The sequence below is a fragment of the Dama dama genome, chromosome 4, assembly GCF_033118175.1.
Source record: "Dama dama isolate Ldn47 chromosome 4, ASM3311817v1, whole genome shotgun sequence".
In the NCBI taxonomy this organism is placed as follows: domain Eukaryota; kingdom Metazoa; phylum Chordata; class Mammalia; order Artiodactyla; family Cervidae; genus Dama; species Dama dama.
The window spans coordinates 1,765,780-1,781,297 of record NC_083684.1 but is presented as its reverse complement, the minus strand read 5'-3'; positions in this window follow the sequence as shown (position 1 = coordinate 1,781,297).

The window sequence follows — 15,518 nt, the reverse complement described above, 5'->3', positions numbered from 1 at the left end:
CACCTTTTGAAGCTCTCATATTTTTCATACCTTTTGAAGCTCTTCATGTTTTTGAACACTGCTTCATGCTCCTCGTATTTTTCAGATCGTTTCATGCTCCTCTTATTTTTGACACTTTTTGAGCTCTTCATATTTTTCAAACCTTTTCAGGCTCTTCATGTTTTCGAACACCGCTTCATGCTACTCCTATTTTTCAGACCGTTTCATGCTCCTCATATTTTTGACACCTTTTTAAGCTCTTCATATTTTCACACCTTTTCAGGCTCTTCATGTTTTTGAACACTGCTTCATGCTCCTCCAATTTTTCACACCGTTTCATGATCCTCATATTTTTGACACTTTTTGAGCTCTTCATATTTTTCACACCTTTTCAGGCTCTTCATGTTTTTGATAACCGCTTCATGCTACTCCTATTTTTCAGACCGTTTATGCTTCTCATATTTTTGACACCTTTAGAAGCTCTTCATATTTTTCACACCTTTTCAGGATCTTCATGTTTTGGAACACAGCTTCATGCTCCTCCTATATATCAGACCGTTTCATGCTCCTCATATTTTTGACACCTTTTGAAGCTCTTTATATTTTTCACAGTTTTTCAGGCTCTTCATGATTTTCAACACCGTTTCAAGTTATTCCTATTTTTCAGACCGTTTAATGCTCATCTCATTTTTGACACCTTTTGAAGCTTTTCATATTTTTCACAACTTTTCAGACTCTTCATGTTTTTGAACACCGCTTCATGCTCCTCCTATTTTTCAGAGAGTTTCATGCTCCTCATGTCTTTCACAGCTTTTGAAGCTCTTCATATTTTCCACACCTTTTCAGGCTCTTCATGTTTTTGATCACCGTTTCATGCTCCTTCTATTTTTCAGATCGTTTCATGCTCATCATATTTTTGACACTTTTTGAGCTCTTCATATTTTTCACACCTTTTCAGGCTCTTCATGTTTTTGAACACCGCTTCATGATCCTCCTGATTTTCAGACCGTTTCATGCTCTTCATATTTTTGAAACATTTTGAAGCTCTTCATATTTTTCACACCTTTTCAGGCTCTTCATGTTTTTCTCCACCACTTCATGCTCCTCCTATTTTTCAGACCGTTTCATGCTCTTCTCATTTTTGTCACCTTTGAAGCTCTTCATATTTTTCACAACTTTTAAAGCTCTTCATATTTTTCACAAGTTTTCAGGCTCTTCATGTTTTTGAAAACCGTTTCATGCTGCTTCTATTTTTCAGACCGTTTCATGCTCCTCATATTTTTCACACCTTTTGAAGCTCTTCATATTTTCACACCCTTTTAAGATCTTCATGTTTTTGAACACAGCTTCATGCTCCTCCTATTTTTCAGACCGTTTCATGCTCCTCATATTTTTGACAACTTTTGAAGCTCTTCATATTTTTCACACCTTTTCAGGCTCTTCATATTTTTGAACACAGCTTCATGCTCCTCCTATTTTTCAGACCGTTTCATGCTCCTCATATTTTTGACACCTTTTTAAGCTCTTCATATTTTTCACACCTTTTCAGGCTCTTCATGTTTTTGAACACTGCTTCATGCTCCTCCAATTTTTCACACCGTTTCATGATCCTCATATTTTTGACACTTTTTGAGCTCTTCATATTTTTCACACCTTTTCAGGCTCTTCATGTTTTTGATAACCGCTTCATGCTACTCCTATTTTTCAGACCGTTTATGCTTCTCATATTTTTGACACCTTTTGAAGCTCTTCAATTTTTTCACACCTTTTAATGCTCTTCATGTTTTTCAACACCGCTTCATGCTGCTCATATTTTTCAGACCGTTTCATGCTCCTCATATTTTTGACACCTTTTGAAGCTCTTCATATTTTTCACACGTTTTCAGTCTATTCATGTTTTTGAACACCCTTTCAGGCTCCTCCTATTTTTCAGAGTGTTTCATGCTCCTCATGTATTTCACACCTTTGAAAGCTCTTCATATTTTTCAAAGATTTTGAAGCTCTTCATATTTTTCACACCTTTTCAGGCTCTTCATGTTTTTCAACACCGTTTCATGCTCCTCCTATTTTTCAAACCGTTTCATGTTACTCATAATTTTGACACCTTTTGAAGATCTTCATAATTTTCACACATTTTCAGGCTCTTCATGTGTTTGAACACCGCTTCATGTTCCTCCTATTTTTCAGACCGTTTCATGCTCCTCATATTTTTGACACCTTTTGAAGCTCTCATATTTTTCATACCTTTTGAAGCTCTTCATGTTTTTGAACACTGCTTCATGCTCCTCGTATTTTTCAGATCGTTTCATGCTCCTCTTATTTTTGACACTTTTTGAGCTCTTCATATTTTTCAAACCTTTTCAGGCTCTTCATGTTTTCGAACACCGCTTCATGCTACTCCTATTTTTCAGACCGTTTCATGCTCCTCATATTTTTGACACCTTTTTAAGCTCTTCATATTTTTCACACCTTTTCAGGCTCTTCATGTTTTTGAACACTGCTTCATGCTCCTCCAATTTTTCACACCGTTTCATGATCCTCATATTTTTGACACTTTTTGAGCTCTTCATATTTTTCACACCTTTTCAGGCTCTTCATGTTTTTGATAACCGCTTCATGCTACTCCTATTTTTCAGACCGTTTATGCTTCTCATATTTTTGACACCTTTAGAAGCTCTTCATATTTTTCACACCTTTTCAGGATCTTCATGTTTTGGAACACAGCTTCATGCTCCTCCTATATATCAGACCGTTTCATGCTCCTCATATTTTTGACACCTTTTGAAGCTCTTTATATTTTTCACAGTTTTTCAGGCTCTTCATGATTTTCAACACCGTTTCAAGTTATTCCTATTTTTCAGACCGTTTAATGCTCATCTCATTTTTGACACCTTTTGAAGCTTTTCATATTTTTCACAACTTTTCAGACTCTTCATGTTTTTGAACACCGCTTCATGCTCCTCCTATTTTTCAGAGAGTTTCATGCTCCTCATGTCTTTCACAGCTTTTGAAGCTCTTCATATTTTCCACACCTTTTCAGGCTCTTCATGTTTTTGATCACCGTTTCATGCTCCTTCTATTTTTCAGATCGTTTCATGCTCATCATATTTTTGACACTTTTTGAGCTCTTCATATTTTTCACACCTTTTCAGGCTCTTCATGTTTTTGAACACCGCTTCATGATCCTCCTGATTTTCAGACCGTTTCATGCTCTTCATATTTTTGAAACATTTTGAAGCTCTTCATATTTTTCACACCTTTTCAGGCTCTTCATGTTTTTCAACACCGTTTCATGCTCCTCCTATTTTTCAAACCGTTTCATGTTACTCATAATTTTGACACCTTTTGAAGATCTTCATAATTTTCACACATTTTCAGGCTCTTCATGTGTTTGAACACCGCTTCATGTTCCTCCTATTTTTCAGACCGTTTCATGCTCCTCATATTTTTGACACCTTTTGAAGCTCTCATATTTTTCATACCTTTTGAAGCTCTTCATGTTTTTGAACACTGCTTCATGCTCCTCGTATTTTTCAGATCGTTTCATGCTCCTCTTATTTTTGACACTTTTTGAGCTCTTCATATTTTTCAAACCTTTTCAGGCTCTTCATGTTTTCGAACACCGCTTCATGCTACTCCTATTTTTCAGACCGTTTCATGCTCCTCATATTTTTGACACCTTTTTAAGCTCTTCATATTTTTCACACCTTTTCAGGCTCTTCATGTTTTTGAACACTGCTTCATGCTCCTCCAATTTTTCACACCGTTTCATGATCCTCATATTTTTGACACTTTTTGAGCTCTTCATATTTTTCACACCTTTTCAGGCTCTTCATGTTTTTGATAACCGCTTCATGCTACTCCTATTTTTCAGACCGTTTATGCTTCTCATATTTTTGACACCTTTAGAAGCTCTTCATATTTTTCACACCTTTTCAGGATCTTCATGTTTTGGAACACAGCTTCATGCTCCTCCTATATATCAGACCGTTTCATGCTCCTCATATTTTTGACACCTTTTGAAGCTCTTTATATTTTTCACAGTTTTTCAGGCTCTTCATGATTTTCAACACCGTTTCAAGTTATTCCTATTTTTCAGACCGTTTAATGCTCATCTCATTTTTGACACCTTTTGAAGCTTTTCATATTTTTCACAACTTTTCAGACTCTTCATGTTTTTGAACACCGCTTCATGCTCCTCCTATTTTTCAGAGAGTTTCATGCTCCTCATGTCTTTCACAGCTTTTGAAGCTCTTCATATTTTCCACACCTTTTCAGGCTCTTCATGTTTTTGATCACCGTTTCATGCTCCTTCTATTTTTCAGATCGTTTCATGCTCATCATATTTTTGACACTTTTTGAGCTCTTCATATTTTTCACACCTTTTCAGGCTCTTCATGTTTTTGAACACCGCTTCATGATCCTCCTGATTTTCAGACCGTTTCATGCTCTTCATATTTTTGAAACATTTTGAAGCTCTTCATATTTTTCACACCTTTTCAGGCTCTTCATGTTTTTCTCCACCACTTCATGCTCCTCCTATTTTTCAGACCGTTTCATGCTCTTCTCATTTTTGTCACCTTTGAAGCTCTTCATATTTTTCACAACTTTTAAAGCTCTTCATATTTTTCACAAGTTTTCAGGCTCTTCATGTTTTTCAAAACCGTTTCATGCTGCTTCTATTTTTCAGACCGTTTCATGCTCCTCATATTTTTCACACTTTTTGAAGCTCTTCATATTTTCACACCCTTTTAAGATCTTCATGTTTTTGAACACAGCTTCATGCTCCTCCTATTTTTCAGACCGTTTCATGCTCCTCATATTTTTGACAACTTTTGAAGCTCTTCATATTTTTCACACCTTTTCAGGCTCTTCATATTTTTGTACACAGCTTCATGCTCCTCCTATTTTTCAGACCGTTTCATGCTCCTCATATTTTTGACACCTTTTTAAGCTCTTCATATTTTTCACACCTTTTCAGGCTCTTCATGTTTTTGAACACTGCTTCATGCTCCTCCAATTTTTCACACCGTTTCATGATCCTCATATTTTTGACACTTTTTGAGCTCTTCATATTTTTCACACCTTTTCAGGCTCTTCATGTTTTTGATAACCGCTTCATGCTACTCCTATTTTTCAGACCGTTTATGCTTCTCATATTTTTGACACCTTTTGAAGCTCTTCAATTTTTTCACACCTTTTAAGGCTCTTCATGTTTTTCAACACCACTTCATGCTGCTCATATTTTTCAGACCGTTTCATGCTCCTCATATTTTTGACACCTTTTGAAGCTCTTCATATTTTTCACACGTTTTCAGTCTATTCATGTTTTTGAACACCCTTTCAGGCTCCTCCTATTTTTCAGAGTGTTTCATGCTCCTCATGTATTTCACACCTTTGAAAGCTCTTCATATTTTTCAAAGATTTTGAAGCTCTTCATATTTTTCACACCTTTTCAGGCTCTTCATGTTTTTCAACACCGTTTCATGCTCCTCCTATTTTTCAAACCGTTTCATGTTCCTCATAATTTTGACACCTTTTGAAGATCTTCATAATTTTCACACATTTTCAGGCTCTTCATGTGTTTGAACACCGCTTCATGTTCCTCCTATTTTTCAGACCGTTTCATGCTCCTCATATTTTTGACACCTTTTGAAGCTCTCATATTTTTCATACCTTTTGAAGCTCTTCATGTTTTTGAACACTGCTTCATGCTCCTCGTATTTTTCAGATCGTTTCATGCTCCTCTTATTTTTGACACTTTTTGAGCTCTTCATATTTTTCAAACCTTTTCAGGCTCTTCATGTTTTCGAACACCGCTTCATGCTACTCCTATTTTTCAGACCGTTTCATGCTCCTCATATTTTTGACACCTTTTGAAGCTCTTCATATTTTTCAAACCTTTTCAGGCTCTTCATGTTTTTGAACACTGCTTCATGCTCCTCCAATTTTTCACACCGTTTCATGATCCTCATATTTTTGACACTTTTTGAGCTCTTCATATTTTTCACACCTTTCAGGCTCTTCATGTTTTTGATAACCGCTTCATGCTACTCCTATTTTTCAGACCGTTTATGCTTCTCATATTTTTGACACCTTTAGAAGCTCTTCATATTTTTCACACCTTTTCAGGATCTTCATGTTTTGGAACACAGCTTCATGCTCCTCCTATATATCAGACCGTTTCATGCTCCTCATATTTTTGACACCTTTTGAAGCTCTTTATATTTTTCACAGTTTTTCAGGCTCTTCATGATTTTCAACACCGTTTCAAGTTATTCCTATTTTTCAGACCGTTTAATGCTCATCTCATTTTTGACACCTTTTGAAGCTTTTCATATTTTTCACAACTTTTCAGACTCTTCATGTTTTTGAACACCGCTTCATGCTCCTCCTATTTTTCAGAGAGTTTCATGCTCCTCATGTCTTTCACAGCTTTTGAAGCTCTTCATATTTTCCACACCTTTTCAGGCTCTTCATGTTTTTGATCACCGTTTCATGCTCCTTCTATTTTTCAGATCGTTTCATGCTCATCATATTTTTGACACTTTTTGAGCTCTTCATATTTTTCACACCTTTTCAGGCTCTTCATGTTTTTGAACACCGCTTCATGATCCTCCTGATTTTCAGACCGTTTCATGCTCTTCATATTTTTGAAACATTTTGAAGCTCTTCATATTTTTCACACCTTTTCAGGCTCTTCATGTTTTTCTCCACCACTTCATGCTCCTCCTATTTTTCAGACCGTTTCATGCTCTTCTCATTTTTGTCACCTTTGAAGCTCTTCATATTTTTCACAACTTTTAAAGCTCTTCATATTTTTCACAAGTTTTCAGGCTCTTCATGTTTTTCAAAACCGTTTCATGCTGCTTCTATTTTTCAGACCGTTTCATGCTCCTCATATTTTTCACACCTTTTGAAGCTCTTCATATTTTCACACCCTTTTAAGATCTTCATGTTTTTGAACACAGCTTCATGCTCCTCCTATTTTTCAGACCGTTTCATGCTCCTCATATTTTTGACAACTTTTGAAGCTCTTCATATTTTTCAGACCTTTTCAGGCTCTTCATATTTTTGAACACAGCTTCATGCTCCTCCTATTTTTCAGACCGTTTCATGCTCCTCATATTTTTGACACCTTTTTAAGCTCTTCATATTTTTCACACCTTTTCAGGCTCTTCATGTTTTTGAACACTGCTTCATGCTCCTCCAATTTTTCACACCGTTTCATGATCCTCATATTTTTGACACTTTTTGAGCTCTTCATATTTTTCACACCTTTTCAGGCTCTTCATGTTTTTGATAACCGCTTCATGCTACTCCTATTTTTCAGACCGTTTATGCTTCTCATATTTTTGACACCTTTAGAAGCTCTTCATATTTTTCACACCTTTTCAGGATCTTCATGTTTTGGAACACAGCTTCATGCTCCTCCTATATATCAGACCGTTTCATGCTCCTCATATTTTTGACACCTTTTGAAGCTCTTTATATTTTTCACAGTTTTTCAGGCTCTTCATGATTTTCAACACCGTTTCAAGTTATTCCTATTTTTCAGACCGTTTAATGCTCATCTCATTTTTGACACCTTTTGAAGCTTTTCATATTTTTCACAACTTTTCAGACTCTTCATGTTTTTGAACACCGCTTCATGCTCCTCCTATTTTTCAGAGAATTTCATGCTCCTCATGTCTTTCACAGCTTTTGAAGCTCTTCATATTTTCCACACCTTTTCAGGCTCTTCATGTTTTTGATCACCGTTTCATGCTCCTTCTATTTTTCAGATCGTTTCATGCTCATCATATTTTTGACACTTTTTGAGCTCTTCATATTTTTCACACCTTTTCAGGCTCTTCATGTTTTTGAACACCGCTTCATGATCCTCCTGATTTTCAGACCGTTTCATGCTCTTCATATTTTTGAAACATTTTGAAGCTCTTCATATTTTTCACACCTTTTCAGGCTCTTCAAGTTTTTCTCCACCACTTCATGCTCCTCCTATTTTTCAGACCGTTTCATGCTCTTCTCATTTTTGTCACCTTTGAAGCTCTTCATATTTTTCACAACTTTTAAAGCTCTTCATATTTTTCACAAGTTTTCAGGCTCTTCATGTTTTTCAAAACCGTTTCATGCTGCTTCTATTTTTCAGACCGTTTCATGCTCCTCATATTTTTCACACCTTTTGAAGCTCTTCATATTTTCACAACCTTTTAAGATCTTCATGTTTTTGAACACAGCTTCATGCTCCTCCTATTTTTCAGACCGTTTCATGCTCCTCATATTTTTGACAACTTTTGAAGCTCTTCATATTTTTCACACCTTTTCAGGCTCTTCATATTTTTGAACACAGCTTCATGCTCCTCCTATTTTTCAGACCGTTTCATGCTCCTCATATTTTTGACACTTTTTGAAGCTTTTCATATTTTTCACATCTTTTCAGGCTCTTCATGTTTTTCAACACCATTTCATGATCCTCCTATTTTTCAGACCGTTTCATGCTCATCTCATTTTTGACACCTTTTGAAGCTTTTCATATTTTTCACACATTTTCAGGCTCTTCATATTTTTCCACACCACTTCATGCTTCTCCTATTTTTCAGACCGTTTCATGCTCCTCATGTATTTCACAGCTTTTGAAGCTTTTCATATTTTTCACACATTTTCAGGCTCTTCATATTTTTCCACACCACTTCATGCTTCTCCTATTTTTCAAACCGTTTCATGCTCCTCATATTTTTGACACCTTTTGAAGCTCTTCATATTTTTCACACGTTTTCAGCTCTTAATGTTTTTCAACACCGCTTCATGCTCTTCCTATTTTTCAGACCGTTTCATGCTCATCTCATTTTTGACACCTTTTGAAGCTCTTCATATTTTTCACACGTTTTCAGCTCTTAATGTTTTTCAAAACCGCTTCATGCTCTTCCTATTTTTCCGACCGTTTCATGCTCATCTCAATTTTGACACCTTTTGAAGCTCTTCATATTTTTCACACATTTTCAGGCTCTTCATGTTTTTGAACATCGCTTCATGCTCCTCCTATTTTTCAGAGAGTTTCATGCTCCTCATGTATTTCACACCTTTTGAAGCTCTTCATATTTTTCACACCTTTTCAGGCTCTTCATGATTTTCAACACCGCTCATGCTCCTCCTATTTTTCAGACCGTTTCATGCTCATCTCATTTTTGACACCTTTTTAAACTCTTCATATTTTTCAAAACTTTTGAAGCTCTTCATATTTTTAATATTTTTGAAGCTCTTCATATTTTCACACGTTTTCACACTCTTCATGTTTTTCAACACCGCTTCATGCTCCTCCTATTTTTCAAACCGTATCATGCTCCTCATATTTTTGACACTTTTTGAAGCTCTTCATATTTTTCACTCATTTTCAGGCTCTTCATATTTTTCAACACCACTTCATGCTCCTCCTATTTTTGAGACCGTTTGGTGCTCCGCATATTTTTGACACCTTTAGGAACTCTTCATATTTTTCACACCTTTTCAGGCACTTCATGTTTTTTATCTCTGCTTCATGCTCGTCCTATTTTTCAGAACGTTTCATGCTCCTCATATTTTTGACACCTTTTGAAGCTCTTCATATTTTTCACACCTTTTCAGGCTCTTCATGTTTTTCGACACAGCTTCATGCTCCTCCTATTTTTCAGACCGTTTCATTCTCCTCATATTTTTGACACCTTTTGAAGCTCTTCATATTTTTCACACATTTTCAGGCTCTTCATGTTTTTCGACACAGCTTCATGCTCCTCCTATTTTTCAGACCGTTTCATTCTCCTCATATTTTTGACACCTTTTGAAGCTCTTCATATTTTTCACACATTTTCAGGCTCTTCATGTTTTTGAACATCGCTTCATGCTCCTCCTATTTTTCACAGAGTTTCATGCTCCTCATGTATTTCACACCTTTTGAAGCTCTTCATATTTTTCACACATTTTCAGGCTCTTCATGTTTTTCGACACAGCTTCATGCTCCTCCTATTTTTCAGACCGTTTCATGCTCCTCATATTTTTGACACCTTTTGAAGCTCTTCAATTTTTTCACAGCTTTTAAGGCTCTTCATGTTTTTCAACACCGCTTCATGCTGCTCATATTTTTCAGACCGTTTCATGCTCCTCATATTTTTGACACCTTTTGAAGCTCTTCATATTTTTCACACGTTTTCAGTCTATTCATGTTTTTGAACACCCTTTCAGGCTCCTCCTATTTTTCAGAGTGTTTCATGCTCCTCATGTATTTCACACCTTTGAAAGCTCTTCATATTTTTCAAAGATTTTGAAGCTCTTCATATTTTTCACACCTTTTCAGGCTCTTCATGTTTTTCAACACCGTTTCATGCTCCTCCTATTTTTCAAACCGTTTCATGTTCCTCATAATTTTGACACCTTTTGAAGATCTTCATAATTCTCACACATTTTCAGGCTCTTCATGTGTTTGAACACCGCTTCATGTTCCTCCTATTTTTCAGACCGTTTCATGCTCCTCATATTTTTGACACCTTTTGAAGCTTTTCATATTTTTCACAACTTTTCAGGCTCTTCATGTTTTGATCACCGTTTCATGCTCCTTCTATTTTTCAGATCGTTTCATGCTCATCATATTTTTGACACTTTTTGAGCTCTTCATATTTTTCACACCTTTTCAGGCTCTTCATGTTTTTGAACACCGCTTCATGATCCTCCTGATTTTCAGACCGTTTCATGCTCTTCATATTTTTGAAACATTTTGAAGCTCTTCATATTTTTCACACCTTTTCAGGCTCTTCATGTTTTTCTCCACCACTTCATGCTCCTCCTATTTTTCAGACCGTTTCATGCTCTTCTCATTTTTGTCACCTTTGAAGCTCTTCATATTTTTCACACCTTTTAAAGCTCTTAATATTTTTCACAAGTTTTCAGGCTCTTCATGTTTTTCAAAACCGTTTCATGCTGCTTCTATTTTTCAGACCGTTTCATGCTCCTCATATTTTTCACACCTTTTGAAGCTCTTCATATTTTTCACACCCTTTTAAGATCTTCATGTTTTTGAACACAGCTTCATGCTCGTCCTATTTTTCAGACCGTTTCATGCTCCTCATATTTTTGACAACTTTTGAAGCTCTTCATATTTTTCACACCTTTTCAGGCTCTTCATATTTTTGAACACAGCTTCATGCTCCTTCTATTTTTCAGACCGTTTCATGCTCCTCATATTTTTGACACTTTTTGAAGCTTTTCATATTTTTCACATCTTTTCAGGCTCTTCATGTTTTTCAAGACCATTTCATGATCCTCCTATTTTTCAGACCGTTTCATGCTCATCTCATTTTTGACACCTTTTGAAGCTTTTCATATTTTTCACACATTTTCAGGCTCTTCATATTTTTCCACACCACTTCATGCTTCTCCTGTTTTTCAGCCCGTTTCATGCTCCTCATGTATTTCAGAGCTTTTGAAGCTCTTCATATTTTTCACACCTTTTCAGGCTCTTCATGTTTTTGGTCACCGTTTCATGCTCCTCCTATTTTTCAGACCGTTTCATGCTCCTCATATTTTTGACACCTTTTGAAGCTCTTCATATTTTTCACACGTTTTCAGCTCTTAATGTTTTTCAACACCGCTTCATGCTCTTCCTATTTTTCAGACCGTTTCATGCTCATCTCATTTTTGACACCTTTTGAAGCTCTTCATATTTTTCACACGTTTTCAGCTCTTAATGTTTTTCAACACCGCTTCATGCTCTTCCTATTTTTCAGACCGTTTCATGCTCATCTCATTTTTGACACCTTTTGAAGCTCTTCATATTTTTCACACGTTTTCAGCTCTTAATGTTTTTCAACACCGCTTCATGCTCTTCCTATTTTTCAGACCGTTTCATGCTCATCTCAATTTTGACACCTTTTGAAGATATTCATATTTTTCACACATTTTCAGGCTCTTCATGTTTTTGAACATCGCTTCATGCTCCTCCTATTTTTCAGAGAGTTTCATGCTCCTCATGTATTTCACACCTTTTGAAGCTCTTCATATTTTTCACACCTTTTCAGGCTCTTCATGATTTTCAACACCGCTCATGCTCCTCCTATTTTTCAGACCCTTTCATGCTCATCTCATTTTTGACACCTTTTTAATCTCTTCATATTTTTCAAAACTTTTGAAGCTCTTCATATTTTTAATATTTTTGAAGCTCTTCATTTTTTCACACGTTTTCACACTCTTCATGTTTTTCAACACCGCTCATGCTCCTCCTATTTTTCAGACCGTTTCATGCTCATCTCATTTTTGACACCTTTTGAAGCTCTTCATATTTTTCACACCTTTTCAGGCTCTTCATGTTTTTCAACACCACTTCATGCTCCTCCTATTTTTGAGACCGTTTGGTGCTCCTCATATTTTTGACACCTTTAGGAACTCTTCATATATTTCACACCTTTTCAGGCACTTCATGTTTTTTATCACTGCTTCATGCTCGTCCTATTTTTCAGAACGTTTCATGCTCCTCATATTTTTGACACCTTTTGAAGCTGTTCATATTTTTCACACCTTTTCAGGCTTTTCATGTTTTTGAACACCGCTTCATGTTCCTCCTATTTTTCAGACCGTTTCATGCTCCTCATATTTTTGACACCTTTTGAAGCTCTTCATATATTTCACACCTTTTCAGGCTCTTCATATTTTTGAACACCGCTTCATGCTCCTCCTATTTTTCAGATTGTTTCATGCTCCTCATATTTTTGATACCTTTTGAAGCTCTTCATATTTTTCACACCTTTTCAGGCTCTTAATGATTTTCAACACCGCTTCATGCTCCTCCTATTTTTCAGACCGTTTCATGCTCATCTCTTTTTTGACACCTTTTGAAGCTCTTCAGATTTTTCACACCTTTTGAAGCTCTTCATATTTTTCACATTTATGAATCTCTTCATATTTTCCACACGTTTTCAGACAATTCATGTTTTTCAACATCGCTTCATGCTCCTCCTATTTTTCAGACCGTTTCATTCTCCTCATATTTTTGACACCTTTTGAAGCTCTTCATATATTTCACACTTTTTCAGACTTTTCCTTTTATTCAACACGACTTCATGTTCCTCCTATTTTTCAGACCTTTTCATGCTCATCTCATTTTGACACCTTTTGAAGCTCTTCATGTTTTTCTCATCTTTTGAAGCTCTTCATATTTTTCACAACTTTTCAGGCTCTTTATGATATTCAACAGCGCTTCATGCTCCTCCTATTTTTCAGACCGTTTCATGCTCCTCATAATTTTGACACCTTTTGATGCTTTCATATTTTTAACACCTTTTCAGGCTCTTCATCTTTTTCAACACAACTTCATGCTCCTCCTTTTTTGCAGACCGTTTCATGCTACTCATACTTTTAACACCTTTTGAAGCTCTTCATATTTCTCACACCTTTTCAGGCTCTTCATGTTTTTCAACAACGCTTCATGCTCCTCCGATTTTTCAGACCGTTTCATGCTCCTCATATTTTTGACACCTTTTGAAGCTCTTCATATTTTTCACCCCTTTTCAGGCTCTTCATGTTTTTGAACACCGCTTCATGCTTCTCCTATTGTTCAGAATGTTTCATGCTCCTCATATTTTTGACACCTTTTGAAGCTCTTCATATTTTTCACTACCTTTCAGGCTCTTCATGTTTTTCAACACCGCTTCATGCACGTCCTATTTTTCAGACCGTTTCATGCTCATCTCATTTTTGACACCTTTGAAGGTTTTCATAATTTTCACAACTTTTCAGGCTCTTCATGTTTTTGAACACCGCTTCATGCTTCTCCTATTGTTCAGACCGTTTCATGCTCCTCGTTTTTTTGACACCTTTTAAAGCTCTTCATATTTTTCACTACTTTTCAGGCTCTTCATGTTTTTCAACACCGCTTCATGCACGTCCTATTTTTCAGACCGTTTCATGCTCATCTCATTTTTGACACCTTTGAAGGTTTTCATATTTTTCACAACTTTTCAGGCTCTTCATGTTTTTGAACACCGCTTCATGCTAATCCTATTTTTCAAACCATATCATGCTCCTCATATTTTTCAAACCTTTTGAAGCTCTTCATATATTTCACACCTTTTCAGGCTCTTCATGTTTTTCAACACCGCTTCATGCTGCTCATATTTTTCAGACCGTTTCATGCTCCTCATATTTTTGACACCTTTTGAAGCTCTTCATTTTTTTCACACCTTTTAAGGCTCTTCATGTTTTTCAACACCGCTTCATGCTCCTCCAATTTTTCAGACCATTTCATGCTCCTCATATTTTTGACACCGTTTGAAGCTCTTCATATTTTTCACACATTTTCAGGCTCTTCATGTTTTTCAACACCGCTTCATGCTCCTCCGATTTTTCAGACAGTTTCATGCTCCTCGTATTTTTCACACCTTTTGAAGCCTTTCATATTTTTCACAACTTTTCAGGCTCTTCATGTGTTTGAACACCGCTTCATGTTCCTCATATTTTTCAGACCGTTTCATGCTCCTCATATTTTTGACACCTTTTGAAGCTCTCATATTTTTCATACCTTTTGAAGCTCTTCATGTTTTTGAACACTGCTTCATGCTCCTCGTATTTTTCAGATCGTTTCATGCTCCTCATATTTTTGACACTTTTTGAGCTCTTCATATTTTTCAAACCTTTTCAGGCTCTTCATGTTTTCGAACTCTGCTTCATGCTCCTCCACTTTTTCACACCGTTTCATGATCCTCATGTATTTCACAACTTTGAACCTCTTAATATTTTTCACACCTTTTCATGCTCTTCAAGTTTTTCAACATCACTTCATGCTCCTACTTTTTTGCAGACCGTTTCATGCTCCTCATATTTTTGACACCTTTTAAAGCTCTTCATATTTCTCACACCTTTTCAGGCTCTTCATGTCTTTCAACACCGCTTCATGCTCCTCCTATTTTTCAGACGGGTTCATGCTCATCTCATTTTGACACCTTTTGAAGCTTTTCATATTTTTCACACCTTTTCAGGCTCTTCATGTTTTTGAACACAGGTTGAGGCTCCTCCTATTTTTCAGAACATTTCATGCTCCTCATAAATTTGACACCTTTTGTAGCTCTTCATATTTTTCACATCTTTTCAGGCTCTTCATGTTTTTCAACACCGTTTCATGATCCTCCTATTTTTCAGACCGTTTCATGCTCATCTCATTTTTGACACCTTTTGAAGCTCTTCATATTTTTCACACCTTTTCAAGCTCTTCATATTTTTAAACACCACTTCATGCTTCTCCTATTTTTCAGCCCATTTCATGCTCCTCATGTATTTCACACCTTTTGAAGCTCTTCATATTTTTCACAGCTTTTCATGCTCTTCATGTATTTCACACCTTTTGAAGCTCTTCATATTTTTCACACCTTTTCATGCTCTTCATGTTTCTGAAAACCGCTTCATGATCCTCCTATTTTTCAGACCGTTTCATTCTCCTCATATATTTCACACCTTTTGAAGCTCTTCATATTTTTCACACCTTTTCAGGCTCTTCATGTTTTTGAACACTGCTTCATGCTCCT